Source organism: Dromiciops gliroides, chromosome 3 (genome assembly GCF_019393635.1).
Source record: "Dromiciops gliroides isolate mDroGli1 chromosome 3, mDroGli1.pri, whole genome shotgun sequence".
NCBI classification, from domain to species: domain Eukaryota; kingdom Metazoa; phylum Chordata; class Mammalia; order Microbiotheria; family Microbiotheriidae; genus Dromiciops; species Dromiciops gliroides.
In genome coordinates this window covers 418,567,013-418,588,951 of record NC_057863.1, presented here as the reverse complement: position 1 = coordinate 418,588,951, position 21,939 = coordinate 418,567,013, and the positions used below count along the sequence as shown (strand labels likewise).

The following is a 21,939-nucleotide window of genomic DNA, read 5'->3' as shown; positions in this document are numbered from 1 at the left end:
GGAGGAAGGAGGAAAGGCTGGCTTTCATGTCATTTAAGGCTAAACACAGCACTGAGTAATATGCTATTGAAAAGAATCTTCAAAGGGGTCATATGGCATGATTCCACAGAACTCTTCTTTCTCTTCTATAATGCTCCACAACAAAATTTCAGGGAGCTTTTCACATGTATAAACATCATAGTATCATAGATCTTGATATGGAAGGGATCTGAGAAGCTATCAAATACAAGCATCTCATTTTAAAAATGAAGAAACTGATGCCCATGGAGGTTAAGTGACTTGCCCAATGTTACAAAGGTACTAAATGCCCCATACGTGCCTTCTCTCTTCTGACACTGCTACCATACTAATGCAGATCTTTATCACCTCACTCATGAGTTATTAAAATAACTTGCTTGTTGTTTTGCCTGCCACAATCTCCCTACCCCTGTCCATCCTCTCTTCAGCTATCACAGTGATTTTCCTAAAGCACAGATCTGACCATATTACCTCCCCACTCAGTAGACTCTAATGGCTTCCTGTTACCTCCAGGATGAAATATAAAAATCCCCTATTTAGCATTCAGTGCTTTTCATAACCTACCCCCTCCACCTCTCCAGCCTTTTTACTCCTTATACCCTGACTTGTAATGTGACCCAGTGATTCTGGTGTTCTTGCTGTTCCTGGAAGAAGACACTCCATCTCCTAACTCTGGGAATTTTCACTGTCTTCCCTCTATGCCAACAATTTTCTCCTTCCTCATCTTTGCCTCCTAGCTTCCCTGGCATTTAAAAGTATGGGTATCCAGGGAGAACTAGCACCTCTGGTGTGAGGGCTTGCTGAGTCCTTTTCAGGGCTGCTCATCTACTTTTGGTGTCTACCTTTCACCCAACTCTCACCTGTGGCTCCAAGAAGCTGTGGCATGCACATTGGCAACACCCCAAAACACCCAAACCCCATCTCAGACAGATGGACTAAACCAGGTTGATGGTAACCAACAGGCCTCAGACTTGTCAGTGAGTTAGGGTGATATATACCCCAAGTATGTGAAGACTCCTCCTCCCCACCTCCTATCCCTGGTAGAATAGAGAGAAGAGAACAGTTTGTTTCAATGGCCATGAAGGCAGCTGAAACAAGCAGTGTGAAGCTGTTAGAGCTTGGTCAGAAATCAAGGATGCCAAGGTCACTTACTGCATCCCAGTCCATTGCCAGTCTTCTTGACTTTTGTCTTACCACTGGACTTAGAGGACTCTGGGAGAGAGAGAGAGAGTCTGAGGACTTTGTACAACCCTGCCTCTCTTAAATCCAATTCACTCAAAATCAAGACATCACCCCCATGATGTCATTGGTCCTCTCAGAAAACAAAGGAAGAACAAGATCCCTCCTTTCCCCCACCTCCCTAGATTCTAGTGCTTCCCTCTGTTGATTATCTTTGATTTATCTTGTACCTAGCTTGTTTTTACATCGTTAATTGCATGTTTTCTTCCTCATTAGACTATGAGCCCTTGGAGAGCAGGGATTCCCTTTTGCCTTTCTTTGTAGGTCCAACACTTAGCACAGTGCCTAGAACACAGTAAATATTTAATAAATTTTATCAACTCACTTTTGACTAACCGATTCATTCCTCAGTCTTCTTACTTTAAAGCCAGTACTCTTTCCATCATACTATGGGGGAGCCAGGCCCAATGTTGTTAGTTGGCTTGCCATTTGTATAATGATTGATTGATTTGCCATATAGTATGTTAGAAGTTGTACAGTGCCTGCAGAAGACAAGGACTCCTTGAGGTCAAAGACCATATTCTTTTCTCTTCAGGAACACCATTATGTTTAAAAAAAAATTAGCATGAACTGTGTAAGAAGGGGTGACTTGATTATGTTAGTCATGAAAGGTGAATATCCTCTACCAATTTTGCTTAACTGATGTAGGCAGGGAATAAGGAGAGGGAAAGAAATATGCTAGGGTCTCCTTAATTTCTCACTTGGATTTTTACTGGGGATCTCAGATTGCTCACAGATAATGTTTCATAATAGCAATATTCCCAGTTGGATACCCACAGCCCAAAGAAAAGTTTATGTTCCTTTAAAAAGGAATTCTGTTCCTACCTTTCCCCCCGCCCAGGATTTCAGTTCATAAGTAGTGTTTTTGGGGGATTATTGCATTCTTCATTTAGTGCCAGTAGAACCCCACTTAATGACTCACAGCAGTTAAAAGGATGTTCCCTGAATATGTAGAGTCAGGCCTTAGTACCAACTGATTCAAACAGAAAGCTTTGTGTGGCAACTTTCAACAAAGCCGCTTGTGTCTCAAACTGGCCAAGATGGTTCCATTCCCTGAGGGACTGAGGGTGAACCCACTTGGCTGAACCAAACCCAAACCCTCAGACTTCCTTTGATCTGCTGATGACACTATGGAAAGCTGTAGGTCATCTATCTACAGCATGAGTTGTGGGACCACAGTAGACCTTTTATAAAGAGGTTAGCTGAGTTGGTCTGAATTGTCTCTTCATGACAGCCATAACATAACCTTCAGATCCCTTCCAGACCTATTAGTAATATTGGGGTTTTGTTATTGTTGATCCTTAATACATTTCCACATTATAGAGAGGCAGATGCCACATAGTGGATAAGAAAACTTGCCCCAGAGTCAGGAAGGTCTGGGTTCCAGCCCTCCCTCTGATACATAAAGACTGTACAACCCTGGCCAAATCACTTAATCCCTCAATGCACCAGCTAATTTTTCTTAAGTCTAAAAGTCAATGAGCAGGTTTAGCTTTGAATTGGTAGAGGAACTTTTCTTTTCCATGAATTTTCTAGACCAGTGAAATGACAAGTCATATTTTTTAAAATTTTTTTTTAGTGAGGCAATTGGGGTTAAGTGACTTGCCCAGGGTCACACAACCAGTAAGTGTCAAGTGTCTGAGGTCAGATTTGAACTCAGGTACTCCTGACTTCAGGGCCGGTGCTCTATCCACTGCGCCACCTAACTGCCCCACAAGTCATATTTTTAAAATATTTTTAATTAAAATTCAGATGAGCCAATAGAATATGAACAAATTCCAGAGGTATTTCAGCTTTACAAAGCTCCCTACTCTGCTCATGGGAGAAGGGGCGCCCCTTGCATCTTGGCTTATAATATTACAAAGCTTATCTAACCAAGAACTTATGAGGTATCAGGAATGAAGCACCAGTAGTAGTAGTCATAGGCCTCCACCAGTCGCAGACAACCATGGATCAGCGCCTTGAAGAGCCACAGACCACAGTGTGGCTGTGTAGTCCGATATGGGAGCCACAGCTCCTGAGTGACTTATAACCAGTAACTGCCACATCCCATGTTGTATCTACCCTATGAGGAGTAGCTGGAGTGTCCTCTCCAGGGTGCTGGCCTGGGCAGATCAATATGGAAAACAAGCTGTCGCCCATGCAGCAGGTTTTCCCTCTCTGCGACATGGGTGGATGCAAAGGAGAGGCAGAGCCAATACAGTTTGGCACCAGTGCTGCCTCAGGAGTTGCCAGAGGGATGTGATGTCCAATATCCAACTGCCTAAGGGACTCTGACTCCTGATTTTTCCTTGGGGTTAACTCCTGAAGCCTTTCCCATATATGGGTATAGCCGCAAGGCAGCAGAATGAAGCACCAGCTCATGAGAAAATCACTGGGGGGAGATACAAATATTATTTCCCCTGGCCTTCACTCCCATATATTCATGCATATTTAAAGCTCTAAAAAAAAGATTAGCTAGTGGTACTCACATTCCTAGTTTCACCACCTTACCTGCACCCCACCACACACCTCTGCCCAAACCCTACCATAATTGCAGTGAACGCACACTGGTTTGGGAGTTCTAGAACCTGAATCTAAATCTCAGCTCTTCTATTTATTGCTTATGGGTATTAAGGACCTCAGTTTCTTTTCTTTTTTTTTTTTTCAGGGCAGTGAGGGTTAAGTGACTTGCCCAGGGTCACACACCTAGTAAGTGTCAAGTGTCTGAGGTTGGATTTGAACTCAGGTCCTCCTGAATCCAGGGCTGGTGCTTTATCCACTGCGCTACCTAGCTGCCCCCATGGGCCTCAGTTTCTTGATCTCTAAAAGGAAGGAGTTGGATTAAATCACTTCTAGGGTCCTTCCACCTCTGGATATATGATCCTCTGATCTAATGAACTTATGTCCCAGGCATCTGGAAATGGTAAAAACTAAAATTATATTAAAGCTATCAGTCATTAAGCATTTATTAAGCACCTACTAAGTGTCAGATGCTGTGCTAAGTGCTGGTGATACAAAGAGGCAAAAGACACTCCTTGCCCTCAAGGAGCTCACAGTCTAACAACCAGATATGGATCAACAAGCTATGTACAGAATAGATAGGAAACAATTAAAAGAAGGACTAGACTTAAGGGAGGTTGGAAAACACTGCCTATAGAAGACAAGATTTTAGTTTGGAGTTAAAGGAAACCAGGAGGTGGAGGCTTGGGAGACAACCAGAGAAAATGTCCAGAGCTAAGAGATTGGGAGTGTCCTGTTTGTGGACCAGCTAAGAAGCCATTGACAGTGGATAGAAGAGTATGTGATTGGGTAATAATGTGTCAGAAGACTGGAGAAATAGAAGGGGCCTAGGTCAGGAAGGGCTTTGAATGTCATTATATCTGCCCTATTGTCCCCAGTTGACATGTTTCCTCTTGGTGTTGCAGGTTGTAACATAACGTAATGTTGCAGGTGTTGTAATGGTTGCATTCCTGATTACCCTCTATTTCTGGTGTCTCATCAATTATTCATAAGGTAGATGGAGTTTTAGAGATTATCTAGCCTAATCCTCTTATTTTTCAGATGAGGAAACTGAGGCCCGGTTTTTAAGTGCCTTGCCATGAGATCTTACAGGTAGCAGACCTAATAAGTGAACCCACTCTTCTGCGTCTAAATCCAAACTTGTTCTGTCTTGCATTCTTTCAGGACAGGGATGCTTCTCCTGTGATTTTGTGTTTTGTGTGATAATTGGTAGGTGAGGATTTGAGGAAAATTGATTTTCCCACTGCCTTGGCCCCTGCTCCTAATAGGGAACTATAGAAGGGATAAATTAAGGGGCTCCGTGGGGACTCTGAAAATAGTCTTTCATAGTTCCTGATGTCTTACAGGCATAGTCTCATTTTTCAAATGAGGTTTCTCATTTTCCTTATATTATACATTTATTGTTGCATAATAAATATTACATAATAATGTTGCTTGTGAGGGACTAAGGCTCCTCTCTTTATCTTCCCACATCCAATGACTCATAAACCTTCTCTTGCTGTATTCTAGAAGACAGTTAACATTTAAGTACCTAGGGTATACTCAACTATGTACTGGAAATAGCCAGTAAATGATATTAAGAGTGAGCTAATGGAGGAAAGGAGGACACCAGAGACAGAAAAAAAAGTTAAATATCTTTAGCTAGGGTCAGGAACATACAGTTTGGTTTGATTTGATTACTCAAGGCTCTTTTGGCCTCCTACTTTAAAAGCAAATGATGATTCGCTACAGGATCCAGCTAAGAGGAATGACCCAATCAAAACAGCATTGAAGGAAAATTATTTTTGCTACTTAAAATGGATTTGTGGTGAGGGAGGCCTGAGTCAGAGAGACCCCCTTCCAGCAAGGAGGTTGTTGCAACCCAGGGGATGCTTGCAAGCTACTTAAATTAGTGCTTTGGGCAGTGATGAGTGAAAACAAGCTCATCTCCCAGTTCTTATTACCATCCACTAAGGACAGTTTCTCTGTAGGACTCTGGTTCCATTACTGATGCGGGTTTCAGGATCAGTGGGAGCAGGGTTAAGATTTTGATGAAATATGGTTTTTTAATGTTAGCAGTAGGAGGGCTCCAACTGACATTTATAAAGCATTAAATCCATCATATTTAGCATTCTTATTCAGGCCAAGAAGAATCGTGTTTTCCTCGCTATGCCATATTGGAGGGCATAGAGAGCTCTTAGAAGGATTGCTGTTCAACCCACCATCCCTGACAATTGAAATTCTAGCCATGATCCATGTCTGTTACAATCCATATTGCAAAGTGGCCGAATGCTGCTGTTTCTGCTAAAGGTCTGTCTGAACCATTCATTGGCAGGAATCCTGCATTTTAATACATAAATGGGCACATGCTGTAAATGGAGCTCTCCAATTAATAACTGAAAGAAAGGGGACTTGCCCTTATGAGCTACTCTTAAGAGTAATTTTCTCAGTATCATCACCGTAATGCAGTATCAATATGTATAACAGATGACCCAGATTAGTAGATATTCCACTGTAGCTAATAAAAGGCATGATGTAATTTTTAATTTTAAAAATGAATTCTTGGGGCAGCTAGGTGGCGCAGTGGATAGAGCACCGGCCCTGGAGTCAGGAGTACCTGAGTTCAAATCCGGCCTCAGACACTTAACACTTACTAGCTGTGTGACCCTGGGCAAGTCACTTAACCCCAATTGCCTCACTAAAAAAAAAAAAAAAAAAGAATTCTTATTCTTTAGGACCCATCTCAACCCTCACTTCCTCTATGAGTCCTCTTCCAGTTTATTCCATCCAATGCTGATCCTTCTTCCCTAAACTCCTCTTGCTTTTACAGTCAGGACCACAAGTTTTCTCATTGTTTGATGAATGTTACTTTGTGGTGTTTTTTCCCCCACTTGATTCTAAGCTTCTTGAGAATAATGACTCCTGCCTTTACTTATGTGTAGCTCAGAGTGCTGGGCATACAGTAGCTGTTCAGTAAGTATCTCTTGATTGATTTAATAGCTGTTTAAACTCACCAACATAATTGATTTTTTAAAATTATCACAAAAGTTCCTTTGCAGACACCCAAACAAACTCAAGGCCATTCCCAGAAAACAATTTATTGATTGTTAGCAGAAAGAGTGTGTCCTTTAATTTCAATTCTATGGTACTGTAACACCATTAGGACAAGAACTATCACTACTTCTATTCACACTTATAGGACCTTGAGGTTTAGGTTACTTTACATTTAATTTTCACAGCAACCCTATGAGGTAGGAGCTATTATTATGCCCATTTCAAAGCTGAGGAAACTGAGTCTCTGAGAGGTTGAGCGACTTGCTCAGAATCTATATCTTTATCCACTGCCAGAATCTATATCTTAAAAGTGTTTGAAGCTAGAATTGAAGACCGTTAAGTGGATGGTTTTCTCTTATAACATGCTGCACCATTGGCCATATAGTATTTCATTAGAGTTTTGTTGTCTCTTGCTGTTGACTTTATTCATATTGTTGCAGTAATTGTGTATGGTGTTCTTTTGGCTCTGTTTTCTTCATCCGGAATCACTTTATACAAGTATTCCCATGTTTCCATGAGTTTTTCATATTTGTAATTCCTTACAGTGATGTATTTTTTTTTCATTACATTCGTATGCCACAACTCAGTCAATTATTCCTCAATTATTGGGCAGACATTTTGTTTTTGACTTTTTGCTAACAAAAATAACACTGTTGTTTGTATGTTTTTGCACACATGACTCTTTTCTTGGCATCAGAAGCCTTCTTGGATCAGAGTCCCAGGAATAGCATCTCTCCTTCAAAAGTATAGTAACTTACACAATTCAAAATTATTTATTAGGATGGCTAAACCAATTCACAGCTCTAGAAGCAGGGAATTTTGAATTCCTACCATTCCATAAGGCCTTCTAGCATTTGGTTTTCCCTTTTTTTGCCCATTTTTTCTTACTGAGGAAGATATGAGGTAATACTTCATAGTTATTTTTAATTTCTCTGAACATTTTTCAGAGGATTACTGGTGGTTTCTATTTCTTATTTTGAAAACTTTGTTTATATCCTTTGACCTCTTGTCTATTTGGAGAATGGCTTTTAATTTTTTAGATTTATGCCACTTCCCTATATATTTTTGACTATTTAACTTCTGTTAGATATTGAATGTAAAGATTGTTTCCCAATCCACATCTTTTCTTCTGGCTCTAGGTACATTGATTTTATTTGTACAGAGGTTTTAAAAGTTTATATAATCATGCTGTATCTGATTATGATTTTTCCCTTATCTATAGTTATGATAGATAAAACCTTCCATTTTCTAAGCTTTTTAGTTATGACTTTTTGTGTTTAGATAATTTGTGTATTTGTGATGTATCGTGATAGATGGTGGTAGATGCTATTCTCAAACTATTTTTTGCAAAGTTGCTTTCCAGTTCTCCCAGGAATTCTTGTTGAATAAAGATTCTTACCTTTAGTAGTTTGTGTTTTTTGGTTTGTCAACTGCTGTGCACATTTGTTTCTAGGTCGTGCTTGTCTAAGCTATTTTAGTAACATATTTTTCTACTTCTTATTTAGTACCAGCTAGTTTTAATATTTATTGTTTAAAATCTGGTAGTGGACAAGTCCTTTCTCCTTTAGTAAAAATTATATCCCTTGATATTTTTTATATTTTATTCTTAAAAATTATGTTTACTGTTTTGTTTAATTCAATAAGTACCTTTGGTTTCTTGAGATAGCACTAAATCTGTAGAATGACTTGAATAGCATCATAATTTTTTTGTTGTTGTTTTTGTTTTTGTTTTGTTTTGTTTTTAGTGAGGCAATTAGGGTTAAGTGACTTGCCCAGGGTCACACAGCTAGTAAGTGTTAAGTGTCTGAGGCTGGATTTGAACTCAGGTACTCCTGACTCCAGGGCTGGTGCTCTATCCACTGTGCCACCTAGCTGCCCCCATAATTTTTACTATATTGATGTGGACATAGTTTTTTTTTTTTAAATTAGAGAACAATATAAGCTTCTTTATTTTACAAAATCAAGCTATGCCACAAACTTGAAAATTAAATTTAAAAATAGAATACTCTCTAAGATAATCACAGTTCTTATTAGATATGAGCTAGGACAGGCTCTAGGCAAAGTTTTAAAATTGTGTTGCCTCCACAATGAAATTCTTCTTCTTTTTTTTTTTGTACAATGAAATTTTTAACATAATCTCATATCTCAAAAAAGTAGTTTATTCTAGCTTGAAGATAGAGTAGTAGCACAAAATGTTTACTTTTTTTCAGGTACTGTTTTGAATTTATGAGTGATGACAATACAATTTTTGCTTTAGCATCTGTGAAGTAACTGAATGTATCAAAATATTAAAAATATACCTTGGGGGCAGCTAGGCAGCACAGTGGATAAAGCACCAGCCCCGGATTCAGGAGTACCTGAGTTCAAATCTGGCCTCAGACACTTGACACTGTTAAGGCCTAAAATTCTAGATAGTCTGTCTAAAATATCTAATGAGTGGTCGCCAATAAATTATAAGCTTTAGCAAGAGTTAGACTTTTAAGCATTTATTAAGGAGAATAAGAGTTTGGTAAAGAGAAAAGAAAAGGCTTAGATTCCTATCTATTAAAGGGAGAGCACATTTCTAGCTCCACTGTCTACCAGAGTCCAAAGGGAAGAGCTCGAGTCAGAGCACCCAGCTCTTCCTTCTTCCTCCCACTAGCAAACGTCACTTCCTGAGGCCAAAGAAAAGACTCCTGGTCTTGCCCTCAAAGACCTTTGCTTCATGGGTGGAACTCTTCTACAGTAAGTCTCCAGCAGGTGGTGTCATTCCAATCGTTCCAACACATACTAGCTGTGTGACCCTGGGCAAGTCACTTAACCCCCATTGTCCCACAAAAAAACTCAAAACAAACAAACAAAAATATACCTTACTTCATACTCTGCATGTTATCTCTTTAATCATTTCTTACCCTGGAGTCCATGGATAGATTTCATGGGTTAAGTAAACTCGAATGGGATAAAAAAAAAACCCAAATCCTACATCCTATTTTCAATAATTTCTAACTGAAATTTAATAGTTCCTTCAATAATTTAAGACCATTATTCTGAGAAGAGGTCTGTGACACAAAAAAAGGTTAAGATCCCCTGCCCTTGACTATTGCTGACCTTGTCTGCCCTAAATCCCTCTATGTAGTATAGATGTTATCTTGCCATTCCATTATAAGTCTGAGTAAGAATCAGTTATAGAGGAAATATCTGACATTTTTTTTTCCCCATAATGGTCTCTGAATCATTTCATCATGCTCCTCCTATCCCTTCCCCTCCTTTCTCTTCCCCTCTCCTTCCTTCTCCTCTCCTGTCTCTTTCTTCCCTTCCCTTTCCTCCTCCCCTCCTCCTCTTCCTCTTCCTCTTCCCCTTCTCTCCCCCTCCCTCTCTCCTCTTCTCTTTCTCCTGTCTCTTCCCCTTCTCTCTATACACTCATATGTTCACATGTGTTTTGTGTGTATCTTTCCATGTGAATTGAAACTTGTAGAACTGATCCAGAAATTCAGGCCCCCTTCCCACCCTCCCACCCCCTCTTTGCCCAGCCCTTTCCCTGTCCCTTTTATGTATCTATTTTCCAGAATCTAGGAGTTGGAAAATACTTCTGAGGCCATTTAATCCCACCCTTACTGGGATAAGAATCTCTCTACATCATAGCTGAGAAGTAGCCACCCAGCTTTTCATAAAGGCCTCATGAGGAGCAATCCACCATCTCCTGAGCCCATTAGACCACTTTGGGATAACTCTAATTGTTAGGAAATGTTTTCTTATAACAAATATAAATTTGCCTTTCTCTCTTCAGCCTCCACCCAGTGTTTCTAGTTGTGCCCTCTGGGGCCAAGCAAAACAAACTGAATCTCTCTTCTAGTAATGACACTTAATACTTGAAGATAATTATCAGGTCTCCCATAAGTTTTTTTTTTTTAAACCTAGAAACATCTACAGAAACATCTGCAGTTTATTTCATTCATACCCTTATATGGCATGATCTTAAGACCCTTTATCATCCCTGTCCTCTTCTGAACTCTTTTCAACTTAATCAATCAATCAGTGTCCTTAAAAATGAGATATCCAGAACTGAGTACAGTGTTCCAGAAGTGTTCTAACAAGGAAAAAGATCTACAGGGCTATACCTCTCTAGGCCTGAGGGCTATCTGGGCCTCTCTTAATGCAACCCAAAATCATATTAGCTTTCTTTTTTCTTTGCTGCTACACCACACAATTGACTCTTTTTTTTTTTTTTTTAGTGAGGCAATTGGGGTTAAGTGACTTGCCTGGGGTCACACAGCTAGTGTCAAGTGTCTGAGGCCGGATTTGAACTCAGGTACTCCTGACTCCAGGGCCAGTGCTCTATCCACTGCGCCACCTAGCTGCCCCCACACAATTGACTCTTAATGAACTTATATTCCATGAGAACCTCTGAATTGGTCTCTGGTAAACTATAGCCATGCCTCTCCCATATTATACTTGCAAAGTTGATTTTTTAAACCCAAATGCAAGATTTTATTTTCTTTTTCAGTTTCATTGTATTAGATTTGTTCCAACATTTTAGCCTGGCTAGATTTTTGGATCTTGACTCAGTCAAGACCATTTTGTGTCACCTGCAAATTCAATAAGCATACTATATCTTTATTCAAAACATCAAGGGGCAGCTAGGTGGCACAGTAGATAAAGCACTGGCCCTGGATTCAGGAGGACCTGAGTTCAAATCTGGCCTCAGACACTTAACACTTACTAGCTGTGTGACCCTGGGCAAGTCACTTAACCCCACTTGCCTCACCAAAAAAAAAAAAAAAAAAGAACAAATGTATTCAAAACATTGATAAAAATGTTAAACATCATAGGGCCAATCATGGATTCCTGGAGCATGCCATCAGAGAACTCTTTCCAAGTTGACATTGATTCATTTATTAATGACGACACTTTGGGATTGGCTGTTCAGCCACTTTTGAATTCAACTAACTATAAAAAGTAACCACAACAAAAACACAACAATATTTTTTTTTTGTAGGCAATGGGGGTTAAGTGACTTGCCCAGGGTCACACAGCTAGTAAGTGTCAAATGTCTGAAGCCGGATTTGAACTCAGGTACTCCTGAATCCAGGGCCGGTGCTTTAACCACTGTGCCATCTAGCTGCCCCAACACAACAATATTTTTAAAATTCTTTCTATATCTCTAGTTTTATAAATCCTCATCTTGCCTGTAAGAAAAGCATGAGACTTTGTCAGATGCTTTGCTAAAATCAAAGTAAACTAGATTTCCAGTATTCTTGGTTTAAATTGTCATGTTGATGAAGCCATGCTGGTTCTCTATGATCAACATTTTCTTTTCTATGTAGGCACCATTCCTTTCACAATTCATTCTAGAATTTTTGTCCTCAATAGAAGTCAAGTTTACGCACTTTGTTTTCAGACTTCATCTTTTAACCTTTTTATTTGGGGAGTGGGGGCAATGGGGGGCCCAGGGTCACACAACTAGTAAGTGTCAAGTGTCTGAGGTCAAATTTGAACTCAGGTCCTCCTGAATCCAGGGCCGGTTCTTTATCCACTGTGCCTAACCTTGTTTTGAGATTAGGAAGAAGGTTGCCCTTCTCCAATCCTACAACACTCTTTTTCTACCTCCCTGCCTCTCTTGGATTTCAGATCTCTGCTTATCCATTTTTATTCTCTTGTCTGCAGTCTAAAGACCTTTCTCTTTGGCAAGGAAAACAAGCAACATAAGAAGTGACCAATTCTTTTTTCTCTCCTTTGTCCATTTTTTTCATCCCATCTGTCCTGATCACAGATCCTAAACCTTCTTCCTCTTTGCCCCTATAATATAATCCTTTAAAAACAATACAGTTCTCTATATCTCTTCTTAAACTTTTGCTTGGGTTGTGATACCTATAGATCTTTCAACCTCAAACCACACCAAGTAGATGGTTGCCAAGTCTAATCCATTTTTTTTTTTAAATCAAAGGATTATACTTAATTTGCTTGGTCCCAGGAAACAGAACAGAAAATAAAGTGTAAGTGTGGCAGAGACAAATCTGGGCTTTATGCAAAGAAAAAATTATGTTAATCAGTTCTTCCTATTTGATACTGGGTCAGATAGGTGGTGAAGTGGATAGAGTGCTAGGCCTGGAGTCAGGAAGACCTTCCCAAGTTCAAATTTGGCCTCAGACACTTACCAGCTGTGTGTCTCTAAGCAAATCCCTTAGTCCCATTTGTCTCAGTTTCCTCATCTGTAAAATGAGTTAGAGAAGGAAATGGCAAACCACTCTAATATCTTTGCCAAGAAAACCCCAAATGGGATCACAAAGAGTCACATGCAACTGAAAGAACTGAACAACAACAATTTTTATAATGGATCCCCCAGCATTTGCTATTAATGATGGTATTTTTTGTCGAGTATGAGTTGGATCAGATGGCCTCCGATGTACCATACAACTCTGAGATTCTCTGAACTCCATCTTCCAAGGTTATTTATGCTATAGGATACAGGTCATGCTGCTTACCCACTGTACTCCCTCTCAGTGTGCATAGAGGCATTGCTGTATATAAAATGACAAGTATATAATGAGCAGTCACTTCCACATTGTATATCCACCAAGAAAACTTCAGTTGCTATAAGTATAGTTGTTATCTGAAGGGCCTGTAGCTATTTGTGACTTGGGCATTTGGTCTCATAATCTGTTCTTTGTTTCATGGTCTGCTTTTGTAAGCAAAAGCTTGGTAAGAGACCAGCCTATGCCAGCTTGCTGCACACTGGGTGGGTCTGGCTGGGGCTGCTATTCCCAAGCAATCTGTAGAAGCCCTGTATGGCTTCAAATGAATGTTCATTGGGTCAGTAGTTTCTCTTAGAATAAAACTCATTACAGCTAATTCTGAGATCACTGCAGGAGGCACTGAGTAATTACATACCTTATGTTCAGAGGCCACAAGAAGAAGTTTGGTACAATGGTAAAAGGGTCACTGGGCCTGACTCTGACACATACTGTACTCACTGTGTGACTCTGGGAAATCAGGTAATGTCTCTGTGCACTGAGATTATTAATTGCAGAAAAGGTGAATTCTTCACCAACAGTTCCCTACTCTGGTGTTTTGCATTCAAGTCTTGGTCTTGCTGCCAATTTTCTGTGTAATCTTGAATCACTTGAGTGTCCTGTGCCTCAGTTTTCTTGTTTGCAAAATAAGGGGGTGGATACACTCTAAGGTTTGTTCTACCTTGAGGATTTTGTGGTTCTAAGTCAGCAGTAGAAATGGGAACAGAGAGACAAATCCATTGCCCAATCTACCAGGTCACAAACCCTCTCAAGCATGATGTGATTGCCAAAAAAGCCAGTGTCCCAGCATGAAATCCACATACCTGCTCAGGAGTACAGGTTTCTTCTTGTTGATATGAAGTATTGATTATATTAGCACGCTCTTTATAGGCCCATATTGCGCAGTTGTGAGATGGGTGCTGCTGAATCAGGAACTAATATTGGCATGTAAGTTAAAGGAAATATTTTCCCAACATATAAAAAAATGTTAATAACCCCCACATGACATTTTAACAGCTAAGAGAGGAAAGGGAAGCTACATAGAAGCGAATGTGTTGACAAATGATGGCAAGATGAATATTATTTCTGCCCTTGTTGAGCCAGACAGATTCTTACTCATAATCTTTAGATTTCAAGAATTGGTTCTCTTAGAGATTAGCTATCAAGCCAAGCCATATCTTTTCATGGAAAACAAAACAAAGTATTTAGCATTTCACCCACCCTATGTTTTATTGTTTTCAGACAGAATAAAAAAGGAGTTGTTCACACTCCAAATGGTTAGGCTCTTGACAGTGGTAGTCTGTTTGTGGGTCTGTTATCTTCCCATTATGTCTCCAAGCTAATCTTCAGGGACCAGCACTTAGGAGGAGACTGGAGTTGGGTTCTCAGCTTCCCTGGTTCACTTAGTTTTTAAATTGTTATCTGAGGATGGGCAATGAAACATGTTATTTGCTTCCTGACAGAAAAGTGATGAACTCAAGGTGCAAAATAAGACATTTTTTTTTAAATAGCCAATGTTAGATTTTGTTTCTCTAGACAATGACTAGAATACAAGAATTTCAGTTTTCTTTTAGTTTGTGGAAAGGATCATTAGGGATGGGGAGCTAACAATGAGGTTAATACAGTTTTTTAAAAGGCAAGAAAAGAGGGTCATTAAAGCATTTTTTAAATGTGCAGAAGAAAACCAGAAAGAAGGTCAGGAGGAAACAGACAAGTGAAACAAATTTGAAAATGACCGCTGAGTTTGTTGTATACTTGAGTAGAAAGAACATAGTACAGATTCATAACTGCATGGGCATATGCTATACATAAAATGCTATGCGTTTTATGTAAATGTTCAGCTTATTTGGTATCTATTAAGTTCAAAATTTTAAAAATAGATTATAAAGGGCAGCTAGGTGGCGCAGTGGATAGAGCACTGGCCCTGGAGTCAGGAGTACCTGAGTTCAAATCTGGCCTCAGACACTTAACACTAGCTGTGTGACCCTGGGCAAGTCACTTAACCCCAATTGCCTCACTAAAAAAAAAAAAAGTAGATTATATGGGGGTGCAGCTAGGTGGTGCAATGGATAAAGCACCAGCCCTGGGATTCAGGAGGACCTGAGTTCAAATCCGGCCTCAGACACTTGACACTTACTAGTTGTGTGACCCTGGGCAAGTCACTTAACCCCTATTGCCCTGCAAAAAACAACAAGAAGAAGTAAATTATATTAAAATGGGCAAAAAATATATTGTGTTTTTGATGTAGAATTGTCCAAGGAGTGGTTTTGGAGATAAGCCTAATCTGGACAAGTGCTTCTCAATCTGTTGGTCTGCAAACCTCTTGGAAGCTTCCAGGCTATTTCTAGTGATTTATGAATCTATGTGGACACCAAGCATAATCTTTTTAAACTTTATTTGGCTGCAGCAAAATATGCACTATGACTCATTACAATAAATAAGCAAGTATACATTCTGTAGGCAGAATAATATCTTGTACATGTATTACTGGTTTTCAAATGTATATGGATGCTTCTGATTAATAAAAATAAAAATTCAAATTAAAGTGTTGTTGAAGTATAGAAAATAAATCATCATTTAATACTGCCAGCCAAGATAGGTGAATGGTTTTATTATTTTTTTTTTTGATGACCCACATGCCCAGTGAAAGGAAATGGCTGTGGTCTCATCTTTACCTCAAAGATAGTCAGTTGCTGGTTGTATATTAGTACTGATAACTGAGGGTTAAAATATTGTTAGTTTCTCTAGTCCCTCAAGACTTCTAGCCTGTCAGTCTGAGAAATTTAAACTATATAGCTCCTGTATAAACACATTTTGCTCATGTCACTGAATAAATAAGCATCCTTATTTAAGTATGTGCACTATAATCATCTGCTTCTTTCTGCCATTACTGTAATGAGGAAAAAAGATCCCTTCTACTTTTCTTCCTGTTCTACTATATATTGTCACCTACTGGAGACCAGAGGGTGCCAGCTGTGGTACCAGTGGGGGGTAGATGGTCAGAGAGTGAGACTTTGGTGAGGAGATATGATTCCAGGTATTTCTAATCTTGAGGAGGCTTTTGTTTGTTTGTTTGTTTTTGTAGGACAATGAGGGTTAAGTGACTTGCCCAGGATCACATAGCTAGTGTCAAGTGGCTGAGGCCAGATTTGAACTCAGGTCCTCCTGAATCCAGGGCCAGTGCTTTATCCACTACACCACCTAGCTGCCCCCAAGGAGGCTTTTTTGATGGTCCTGTCTAAAGGACTGTGTCCAAGAACCAAACTAGCCAAGATCAGAAAGGCTCATTCCAAGAACATTGGCCACCAGCTAATGAATTTTGTTGTCCAAAGGAACTTAATCTACTAGGGCATGGAATGATAATGATCTATGTAAATGGAAATCATATCCTTCCCATTAGAGCCCCAGTTATTTGAAGTAAGATGGCGGTATTCTGGCACTGGAAAAGACTTAAGAAATCTAATTCAGCCCCTCACTTCATACTTGAGAAAATGGAAACCCAGAGGGGAAATGACTTGTCCAGTACAACACAATGAGTTAGTGGGAGAAGTGGGGCTGGGATTGGAGCCTGCAGACTCATTGTTCTTCCTCCTGCCCCTCTCTTTCATATGGTTCAAGTGTCATTTATTTGGGGTTGGTAGATATTGAATGAATGAATGAATGAATGAACAGGAAAGCATTTATTAAATGTTTACCATTTGCAAAGAACTGAAAAATAATGTTAGGTGATGAAGGCCTGAACTAGGTGGTGGCCATGTGAGTAGAATGAGAGGGATGAATATGAGATCTGTTGTGGCAATAAAATCAACAAGATTTAGCAACTGATTGACTATGGGGGATGAGGGAGAATGAGGAGTTGACGATGGCTCAGGTTACAAACCTGGGTGAGTGGAATGTACCCTGTACAGTAATAGGCAAAGTTCAGAAGAGGAGTGAGTTTTGGGGAGGAAACAATTATTTCTGTTTTGGGCTTGTTGAGTTTGAGATGCCTATGGCTCAATCAGTTTGTAATGTCCTTTAGGCAGTTGGCAATCCAGAATTAGAGCTGAGGAGGTTGAGTTGGGTTGGCTTTGTTTATCTGGAGTCACATACATAGAGATGTCAGTGAAACCCATGAGAGCTTTGAGATTTCCAAGAAAGAGAGTGTTGAAAATGGAAAAGGAGGGCTAGGGACAGAGCCTGGCGGTGTGCCCACACTTAGAGGATGTGATATAGATGATAAACCCAGTGAAGGAAACTGAGATGGAGTGGATCAATCTGGTAGGAGAAGAACCAAGAAAATAGTTCCATGAAAACTGAGAGGAAGGGGCAGCTAGGTGGCACAGTGGATAGAGCACCAGCCCACTTACTAGCTGTGTGACCCTGGCCAAGTCACTTGACCCCAGTTGCCTCACCCAAAACAAAAACAAAAACAAAAACTGAGAGGAGATGGTGTCCAGGAAGAGGGGTGGTCAGCAGTGCCAAGTGATGCAGAGAGGTCAAGAAAGATGAGAATTATGAAAAGGTAATAAGATTTGACAATTTAATAATCATTGGTAACTTCAGAGAGAGACAGATACATTTAAATTGAATGATAAAGTTGGAAGTCAGATTATAAAGGATTGAGGGGTTCCAGGAAAAGTGAAATAGAAACTTTTTTTCTTTTGAAGTTGAGCTGTGAGAGGTGGGAAAGATATAGGAGAAGAATAAGGGGTGGCAGGATCCAGTGAGGGCTTTTATTTTTTTTAAAGGAGGAGATTTGAGCATGTTTGTAGACAGCAGGGAAGGAACTAGTAGGTAGGGAGAGGTTGGGGATTAGAGAAGGGGAGATGATTGTGGGAGCAAACTGCTAAGTATCTCAATTATGATTATAGAAGAAGAAAGATGAATGAGAATGAATGAAGAAATCCTAATAAGGATTTAGAGAGTAACTAAAAATTGTAATCCTTTGTGTTGAAGGGGTTTTTTTTGGGGGGGGGGGTTTGGACCAAATCTATGATTTCCTTGGTACAGGGAACTTCTGGGTGAGGCTTTTTCCTCTATCAAGGCAAACGACAGCTGCTTGGTGAAACTAATAATCTTAGAGAAGTGCCTGGGGCACTGAGAGATTGACTTGCCTAGCATCACACCCTAGTGTATATCAGAGATGGAACTTGAACCCATATCTTGCTGATCTCAAGATCAAGTTCTCTAAACACTATACCATGTTGGCTACTATTGAAATTAATTTGTTAAATAGTTACTAAGCAAGTTTAGTGGGTCAGATGTTCAGTTTTTAAAAAAATAAAACATTACATTTTTTAAAAAAATCAATGTGTCTACTCAAAATTTGCAACACAAAAAGGCTTCTAGATACTGTACCAGCTTTCTCTCATTCTCTTGCACAGTTAGACAACTGGGTTCACTCACTGCCATAGAAAAATAACTTACTGCATAATTGGCCATTTTTCTTTTCAAAAGCTTTAGTCTTTCTCCTTTCACTTTGTATTATCTATACTTATAAATCACAATCCTGGAAGAGAAATAATTCATCCATTGCATCCAAGGGTACCATGTCAGAGTTCCTTTCAAGTGATGGAGTTCTCTGTTACCTAACCAAGACTGTAACATGATAATTTAGCATTTGGAAATCAACTGCAAACAATCTTTTCTAATGGCCAGTTAATATCAGTTATCCATTAAGAGTAAATTCTATCTTCAGTTGCTGATAAATTTTAAGTGGCCTTGAAATTCACACTGAGTTATATCATGCACATGGGTATTTCACTGTTTCTCTTAAAGGAAACCAACTTTTAAAATTGTTTATATTATCTTTGGTGAGAAAAATGTGTAAATGCAACATTCCACACTTAGACAAAGAACCTTATTTTATCCTGATTTATACCAATAGAATACATTTCAACCTCCCTTTCTATATCACTACCCATGATACTTCCATTCACACAGTGTACAATTCAGCCAACATGGAATGATTCATGGTTTACAGTTCTCATCTTGCCCTCTCATGTCTTGATGGCTTTGTGGATTCCACCAGCCAAGCCTGGATTGCATCCTCTCCCCCACAACTTTACCTACTGAAGCCCTTTCCCATCCATCAAAGCCTAGTTCTAGTACAATCTCCTCATCGAGACCTCCCCTACTTAACCCAACCAGCATTGATCCTCCCCTCTTTGAATCTCTTAGGCTATTTTGCTTGACTTTACCTGTGTACTTAGTCATATTCTAACCCTAAATGGGGTTAAGAAGAGTCTGACATAACTGAAAAGACACAGCAACAACAAATTTGTATTATTCGTGTACATGTCTCATCCCTCCTTTATGGATTTATAAACTCTTTGTGGAGGACTATTCCAGTTTTCAATCCCTAGGGGTATCACTGTAAAAGTGATTAGCAAAGGGGCAGCTAAGTAGCACAGTGGATAGAGCTCTGGCCCTAGATTCAGGAGGACCTGAGTTCAAATCCAGACTCAGATATTTAACACTTACTAGCTGTGTGACCCTGGGCAAGTCACTTAACCCCAACTGCCTCACAAAAACAAAAACAAAAGTGATTAGTAAAAAGGTCTGTTGAGTTACTTTTCATAAGGATCCATACTTTATTTTTTAGGTCCATGCTTTGTGTAGTCCTCCAGCCTGCAGTTGATCAAACAGACAAATTGTACTGATTTCCATTTATGAAGTATGCCAAAGAACATCTTAGATATTTTTGGTTTAGAAGTAATTGATTTCTTTGGAGACATTTTGAAAGGCAACCAAATGCATTTGGTCTGGTTCTTAGCCTAATGTGACTCATCTTAATGTAGTACAGGGGGAAAGAACACTGAATTTGAAGGGCTGAAATTGGGAGTCACAAGACTCAAATTGGAATCTTCACTGATGCTTATTGCCTCTGTGACCTTGGACAAAATATTTAACCTCTCTTTGCTTCAGTTTCCTTTCCTGTAAGGCGAGGACATTGAACTAGATGACCCCAAGGGCCTTTCAGCCCTAGATTTGTAATGCCAGGGCTTGTTAATTTTTGCAAATTGATTTCCAGTGTCTTGATTTTGAAATCTCATAAATTATTTGATTTAGGAAAGCATTAGGATTGGTGAAATAATGTTAATAAGACTTCTTTACCTTTCCTACAGAGATAATGTGGAGAGAGAATTATTTTGTCTTTTAAAACTTTGCGTTCGGGGCAGCTAGGTGGCGCGGCGAATAGAGCACCGGCCCTGGAGTCAGGAGTACCTGAGTTCAAATCCAACCTCAGACACTTAACACTTACTAGCTGTGTGACCCTGGGCAAGTCACTTAACCCCAATTGCCTCACTAAAAAACAAAAACAAAAACAAAAAAACCCAACCTTTGTGTTCCCTAGGTCTTGAACAATATTTTGAATACCATAGAAATACTTATTTGCTGATTATTCTTCATTCTCATATCCAAAATAATGAAGAGTTAATCCCACCTCTGCTAAGTTATGAATACAAACATCTGGGGTGTGTTTATAGTGTATTTGTTTTACTCCTGAAACATACAACCCATAAAATAAAAATTTTAAGGTATGTGTTTTGCCCAGGGATGGAAGGAAAATATGGTTACTTTGAATCTGAAAAGCAAATAATATGTGAATCATTTTTGTTTGGGTACTGGACAACCAGCAGACAATTTTTGTAACGTTCAACCTTTAACAAAAGCAGTAGTATATTTATTATGTGTTTTATTCAGAAGGAAAGCTTATAGTTGTGACTAGACCAGTAAGCCCTTGGAAGCATTTTCAGCCAAGAGATAGTGGGTTTTGGGGGCAGCTAGGTGGCACAGTGGATAAAGCACCAGCCCTGGATTCAGGAAGACCTGAGTTCAAATGCGGCCTCAGGCACCTGACACTTACTGCTGTGTGACCCTGGGCAAGTCACTTAACCCCAACTGCCTCACCGAGAGAGAGAGAGAGAGAGAGAGAGAGAGAGAGAGAGAGAGAGAGAGAGAGAGAGAGAGAGAGAGAGAGAGAGAGATTGAGATTTTGGGTTTGTATAGTCTAACCAACAAAGGATAATCGCTTAGCACTGATAGAGTAAATCCATTTTCCATGGCTGGTGGTGAAAGCTGTTTCCATTTTTTCCCCAAGATTTTATTGGTATCTTCTTATTTTTAAATCACCTACATTTCCCCATATATACCACCTTTTCTCAGAGAGCCATCTCATACAACAAAGAAACATGTAACAAAGAATTTTTTAGAAAAGGAAAAAAGGGGGCAGCTATGTGGTGCAGTAGGATAGAACACTGGCCCTGGATTCAGGAGGACCTGAGCTCAAATCCAGGCTCAGACACTTAACACTTACTAGCTGTGTGATCCTGGGCAAGTCACTTAACCTTCATTTCCCTGCCAAAAAAAAAAAAAAGGTTCAGAAAAAGTAACCATTCTATCAGCCAAGTCTGACATTATATACAGTGTTACATAATGCTCATCTTCTACTTCTCCAGAAAAAGGAGGGAGGTACCCTCTCATGACTTTTCTATTCCAGTACCCTTTTCTCTTACCCACCTCAAGCATAGAATTTTGGAGGGCATATTAGTGGTAAACTAGTAACTTGATTTCAGACTTGACATGGCATGTTTTTATTTTAGATTTATAGCACACACCTATTTGCCACTACAATTGTTGCTCTTAATAAAGACTTATAAATCTGATTACATAT

At 39.5% G+C, this 21,939-nt stretch overlaps 1 protein-coding gene across 3 annotated transcripts in view; it reads left to right on the top strand.

The window, feature by feature from the left end:
• The window catches only part of MFSD6 (major facilitator superfamily domain containing 6), a 93,950-nt gene that overhangs the window by 60,358 nt on the left and 11,653 nt on the right, over nucleotides 1-21,939 (top strand). The gene's annotated exons all lie outside the window — the stretch shown is intronic.